The sequence below is a fragment of the Clinocottus analis genome, unplaced genomic scaffold (assembly GCF_023055335.1).
Source record: "Clinocottus analis isolate CAN_PGR_092001 unplaced genomic scaffold, fCliAna1.0.p SCAF_3, whole genome shotgun sequence".
NCBI lineage: Eukaryota > Metazoa > Chordata > Actinopteri > Perciformes > Cottidae > Clinocottus > Clinocottus analis.
In genome coordinates, this window is record NW_027176042.1 from 7,418,243 (window position 1) to 7,424,605 (window position 6,363).

At 45.0% G+C, this 6,363-nt stretch overlaps 1 protein-coding gene across 1 annotated transcript in view; it reads right to left on the reverse strand.

Annotated features, from left to right (window-relative positions):
* The window catches only part of cntn4 (contactin 4), a 138,560-nt gene extending 132,544 nt beyond the window's left edge, over positions 1–6,016 (reverse strand). Inside the window, exon 1 of the mRNA XM_068593867.1 lies at positions 5,511–6,016. The gene's annotated coding sequence lies outside the window, so the exon portion shown is untranslated. The remainder of the gene's footprint in view (positions 1–5,510) is intronic.
* Between the last annotated feature and the right edge of the window lie 347 nt (positions 6,017–6,363).

The window sequence follows — 6,363 nt, forward strand, 5'->3', positions numbered from 1 at the left end:
TAGGAGTAGTTTTAAAGGTTCAAGTTGGCTTTCTGGTGATCTCAATCCTTGTGTTTTTGGGCTTTTAGCATCGTGGGTTTCTTTTGCAACCACATAAGTGGAGATAAGTACAAGCAAACTAAAACAGGACTTTTCTAGGTGACTAAAATTATAACAATTAACTTTCTTGAGCAGAAAACCCTCTGTGAAAAGGGTTCAACATCTCTGGATCGTACATTCCAAAAACACACAATTATTTTGCACCCCAAATCGCGACGATGATGACATCATCAGGGTGGTGGACACTTTGGACTGCATTAATTAATTGTATATTTAGTGCAAATTCTGCTTCTGCCGTCAGTACAGAATGCTACTTCTATATATATATATATATATATATATATATATATATATATATATATATATATATATATATATATATATACTGGCTAATCAAAATGCCATTTGAACGTGGTTTGTTGAATTTCATAAATGTAAGAAAAATTCCTTGATAGAAATAACTTGAGAAAACTTGTGCGTGTATATATACCATCGTGGATAATATGACCTCGCTATTGCCTTCATTTCCATTTCTTGTCCTAAATTCCCCCTTTCACTTTAAATAACCCTCTTCTTTTAACATAATCAACAAAAACTGTTTCGTCTGATGCTCCAGTTTTTAGTTCCTACACCCTTTGTAAGCTCCACAAACTCCTTCAAAGGAAGATGAAAAGATTCTTTTTTAGTTGTAGAAGACATCGTTAGCGTTTTAGGTGTTATAAAATGTTATTCTGTCATACAACTCAAGGTAATTAAGCACCATACAATGATCTATGTCAATACGACATTGTGTATTGTTTTATTTGATGAAATGATGTATTATTGCCTTTCCTTTCTTTAATTATGTATTTCTGCATTGAGGCAGATCCTAACACATCTGCCTAGATCGGATAGCACTTTTGGCTGCACCTTTGGCAGTTTTTGTGCAAACTGTCCACAAAAGGATCTGATGGGATTGAGCCCAGGCCCCTTGCCACTACACCACTGTGCAGTCATAATTAGACATACTTTAATTATGTGTTTTTATGTCCAAAAACATTTAAACTATAGCTAAAGCACGCCATGTGCACCAATACATTAATGCAGTCTTTGAAAGCATAAAAGATACTCCCCAAAACCCCAAAAGATTTTAAACAATCTTGTCCTTGCTAAGGCCGCGTGCGTGTATTTAATCAACAGATGACAACACAAAGCAACATGGTGTTGTGGATCTATTTGTGAAAATCTTTTGACTCCTTTGATCTCGATTCAGACGGAGAAATGAACAATATCCTGCGGAGGCTGGGGGGGAGGTGCAGTTCGGCTGCTTACATTGCACTAAACGAGGGAAGAAAGATGGCTCTCGCACAGGCGCCACACCCCAGCGGAGCACAACACGCCCCCGAGTATGTGGGTCTTTGTGTGTCTCCAGCGACAACGGATCCCCCGCTGGGGAGTCAGGTGTATCATCAAGAAGAGCCCCGGACCCGCTCTCATCCTGAGAATGCTTGGAAAGAAGATGTTTGCCGGCCTTATGTAAGCGCATTAAATAATGCAACACTGCCGGCGCTCAGATCTCCTCCCCCCCCCCTCCCTCCTCCTCCTCCACCAGCCTTCACCACCACTGAAGTTGGCCGCTGCTGTGTGTGGCGTTGCTCTTATTAAGCAGTCAATTAAAAGACGATCCCAAGGAGACGCGGCGCGCAACAATGTTTGAATTAGGAATCGTCGGCCCCGACTCAGACAGTCTGTTGAAGACTCGCAGGGCCGCGGCGACGCCTTGGAACCGAAGGCGCAGAAGTGGTGGAGCCTTGCGGGTGAGGGGAGGGGAGAGGGGAGGAGAAGAAAAAAAAAGAGCAACGGAATTATTTCCAATGTGATTGGATTACAAATGGGGCATTTACAGAACCAATGAGACTGGATAAATGGAGCAGGAAACGGGAGCTGTCTCCATGATCCGTCTTGGCTCTTTTCCTCCTTCAATCTAAATATTAAAAATGAACAGAGAGATGGGACTCTGGTAAACAGCGCCGAGGAGCCCCGCTGCATTTTAGTCAAGTGTGCTTATTCCTGACAAGTTGGTGTCAGGCCTCCCAATGCACAGCCGCGTGCTCACAAGCGCTTTTGATGACAAAGATGGGGCGTGTAGTTTTGTGTGTGTGTGTGTGTGTGTGTGTGTGAGGATCACACTAATTTCCTCTCAGAAGGAAAGCGAGAAGAAGATTGTGCGTGCAGATAAAAGATTTGTCTCAATTAAACCTAGTTTGTGTTGGACAGGAGAAAAATCTTTTTTGTATCTTTTTGTATTCATGGTTCCTTGACATTATTCTTTTTTCTTTTTTTTCTTACTTTCCTTCAATGTCGACTCTATCCACCACCTTGATACTGTGACACAGAATCCATCTTATCTGTATCTGCTCCTGGAATGCGGCCTAATTATCCCCATCGTGTCTTTTTAAGAGTTTTGGTGAAGGAATAAACGTGTACTTTTCCTCACCGCTCGCAGCTCCAGCTTGTCAATCTACTCCACTACGCCGGATTCAAGCAAGTAATGCACGGCGCACATAAAACCGCACGGCACTCCTGTAAAGTGGTATCTGGGGTCTGCAGCTTCCTCGCCCATTATGGCGTCGTGGAACATCTCACAGCGCTGTTTACTTTGAGAATCCAGCAGAGCGGAGCAAAAGGAAAAAGAAAAGAAAAGCAGCCGCGCTAAACAATTGACGCCATTTGTTTTTGTGTTTGCTGCTGGTCGCGGGGATCCCCGGAAAGTGACTCGAACCAGATCAGCAAGGTGGTCGGATTAATACACACACTTCAGTTGGATATATATTAGAGTGGACGCAAGCATGATGGGCAGGGGAAGGAAGAGGAAAGAAATCAGCAACATGAAATAATGTTTATTTCATATTAAGAAAAAACGGTAAATTAGGGTTGCAACAAACGGTTCTTCCTGATAGATAAATCTGCCTATTATTTTCTCTGCTAACCGATTAGTCAATTTGTTTATAACATGTCATGAATAAATTGTGAAAAATGCCCATCACAGTTTCTTAGAGATAAAAATGTAAGATAAAAATAATGATTAGTTTATATTACTGACCAGCAAGAAATTAAAAGTGCAAATCTTCGGATTAAAGTTTCAAATCCGCCTATTGAGTTACTGATGATGGACTAGTCAATTTATTGAAACCAACAGTTTCAGGATGCTCAACTCTTCGGGCCTCGCAAATGCCACCCGTTCTCCGACAACGTTCTCTCAGATTACGCATGTAGTTTAAAACGGTTGATGTCAGGTGGTTTTGCTGCATTTGTGTCGCGTTCAGGAGACAAACCACTTGGTTCGGTTTAGTCATCAACTACGATTTGGCTTGAAATGTTTCTCATGTCATTTAAACTGCGGACACAAATGCAAAAAGGGAAACGTTGACTTTTGATTAAACACGGGACACAAACAGCTGTCCCCTGGGTGAAAGTCCCATGTTTGTTTGACACAACCCTCCCTGCTTTCGTGGACGTCCCCAGACTGTCATTAGAAACAAAGCAGTTTCGTGGTGTGCACATGTAATTCTTAGGAGATGGGGCTTCGAAAATTATTCTCAGCTAGTTTGACTTAAAACCTAAAAACCTTACGTTAAAGCAACACATAAAAGAGCTCGGGAACTTATTGCTCTACTGCTGTGGAGTCATATTTTGTCCCACGTCTTAAAAGAGGTAGAAAACAGCAGCGAGAAGAAGCAACAATATCCTGATTGATGTGAAGTGTCCATTAGGCGACAATGACATCGTCCAACAGAACGAGTCCATGAGAAGAAGTCGACATGGCACGGTTTGTTGGAAAAGAAGGGAAACAAACAAACACACACACACACACACACACATCCTCCCGTTCCGATGTTCCTTGAGCTACAGCTTTCCTAGAGAGACATGAAATAAAAATGACCTTGACGACACATTTCTCAAAGTACCTCCAGCCAGAAAAAAAAGAAAAAACGCCTGATCAAATTTTCATGCCGTGCCTCCTCTAAAAGAACCTATCGTGGGATATTTTTAAGCGTCGCTTGTGACGATTGGCGTGTTGGGCGTCCAGGGCGCCACCTGCTCCTGCGAGACGCGGTCACTGCAGGCCAGTCAACACGTTTACGAAGCTCCGGCTCGAGCCCGCAGTACCTGGACTATAAGTCTTAACCGACTCCATATTCTTTTTCCATCTTAAATATTTATGTTTGGATCTCAAGAGAGTCTGCGCTTTCATGTCTCAGGCTTTTGGGGCGGGGGAGGACTATCGGCTCTCGTTTCATAAAACCGAGGCTTCTTAAGATGAGGGTTTTCCCATCTCGTTTCCCTCCGCCAACCTCCCTTGTGAAGACCCACGAGAAGCCAACACGCACACGCGTCGCACGCGCAGAGGTCAGCGGCGCTGCCACCTCAGCCGGCCGCAGACTTCACGGTGAGTTGGGCAATGCGAGTCGTTTTATATCGCCGTCAGACGGGTGCTGGTTCGTGGCGGCGCTCTGACAGGTGTTACCATAGCACTGGGCACGACTGCGCCCCCTCCCTCCTCCCATGGCTTGTTATTTCATGTTTCTGGAGGAGAAATTAATAAATAATCAAATGAGTAGAGCCGTTATATTGGCAGCACAGATGCTCATATCTATTAAACATATTAAAAGCAGGATTATGTGGCGCTTTGCATGGCCGTCAACCCCTCCACGCCACACAAACACACACACACACACACACACACACTGTAGGCTCTACCCATCAGTAGTTAAGTGACTTGACAGCTGTGCTGGCAAAAAACAAAACACCACCATGAGAGCAGTGACATGAAGGCGGATTCATCAAACTGTCGACACAAACAAAAACTTATTCCAATCCAGTTAATCCTCGAAGTGCACAAATCAAGGTGGGAAAACCGGGGCTAGAATATTGAAAGATGATTATGGGTTGTGTTTGTGTGTGTGGGAGAGAGAAAGAGAGAGAGCGTTGAAGCACACACACGCACACACAGACACACACACACACACACACACACACACACACCCACAGTATATAGGTGGTCAGCAGCAGAAGCGGTGTAATCAACCAAAATCCGCAGGGATTATTTATGGGAGGGTCAACTCAGGAGGATTACTAAACATCTGCACGGATCAGAGACATGCTCTGTCACGCGCGCGCGCGCACGCACACACACACACTGGCAGATTACTTTGCTTCCATCATGATAGTCTCACAACAAAGTGGACGCAGGCAAATGAGATCAGCATGAGGGTGAAATTCAGAGAAGGCAATCCCGTCTTTACCCCCCCCCCCCCCTCCTCTACTTACACAGTCAAGGTTTTAACGTAATCTGTGAAAAGTTAGGATGGAGGCTATGTTTAGTTTGAGCTGATAGAGAAGCAATTTAAGAGGTGCCGAAGTTGCTACATACCAAAAAAAACATATACTTGCAATATTAGTAATGATGCTAATATTAATAAATGGTTTACCTGTCCTCGCGTCAGCGATGTCTCCAAGGAATGCACACCCTCAGATTAATCCGTGTGTATATATATAACTATATATATAGATATATACATTTTGCCCCTAAACAACATTCTGCTGCACAGACATCACTGGCGAGTCGCGGCGGTGACGCTCACGGCCACAAACAAAACCCTCCCCAAAAAAAGAAAGAAAAAAAAATGAATGAAATATCCGTCTGACTGGTGCGCGCGGAAGATGTGTGTTTCTCTTCTTCTTCTTCTTCTTCTTCTTCTTTTGTGTTGGCGTGTACGTTACATTCGCGGGGCTGGGCCGCTCCGTGCTGCTCCGTGCTGCTCCGCTACTGAGGCTCCTCCATCCCTCTCTCTCCTCTCTCTCTCTCTCTCTCTCTCTCTCTCTCTCTCTCTCTCTCTCTCTCTCTGTCAGAAGCACAAGTAGCCTAGCTGACGGCGTGGCGTCTCGCGGGTTGCATATTGGAAAGTGAAGCCTTGGTGCGCTCACTCACTCACTCCGATGCGTCAAGTGTCTCTCTCTCTCTCTCTCTCTCTCTCTCTCTCTCTCTCTCTCTCTCTCTCTCTCTCTCTCTCTCTCCTCGAACCGAGCTGGAGTGGGACGCACAAGCACGCGGTCGTTGGGGAGAGAGAGAGAGAGAGAGAGAGAGAGAGAGAGAGAGAGAGAGAGAGAGAGAGAGAGAGAGTAAGAAGGGGAGAGAGAGAGCGCGCGCTGTCTTGTCTGACTGTCTGCCACCCTCCTCGCGGCTCCGGTCATCCGAGCGGAACGGACTCCTTTTCTTTCCGAGTCCTACTCCGACTACTCCTACTACTGTTTCCTCACCTCCTCCTCCTCCTCCTCCGCTTG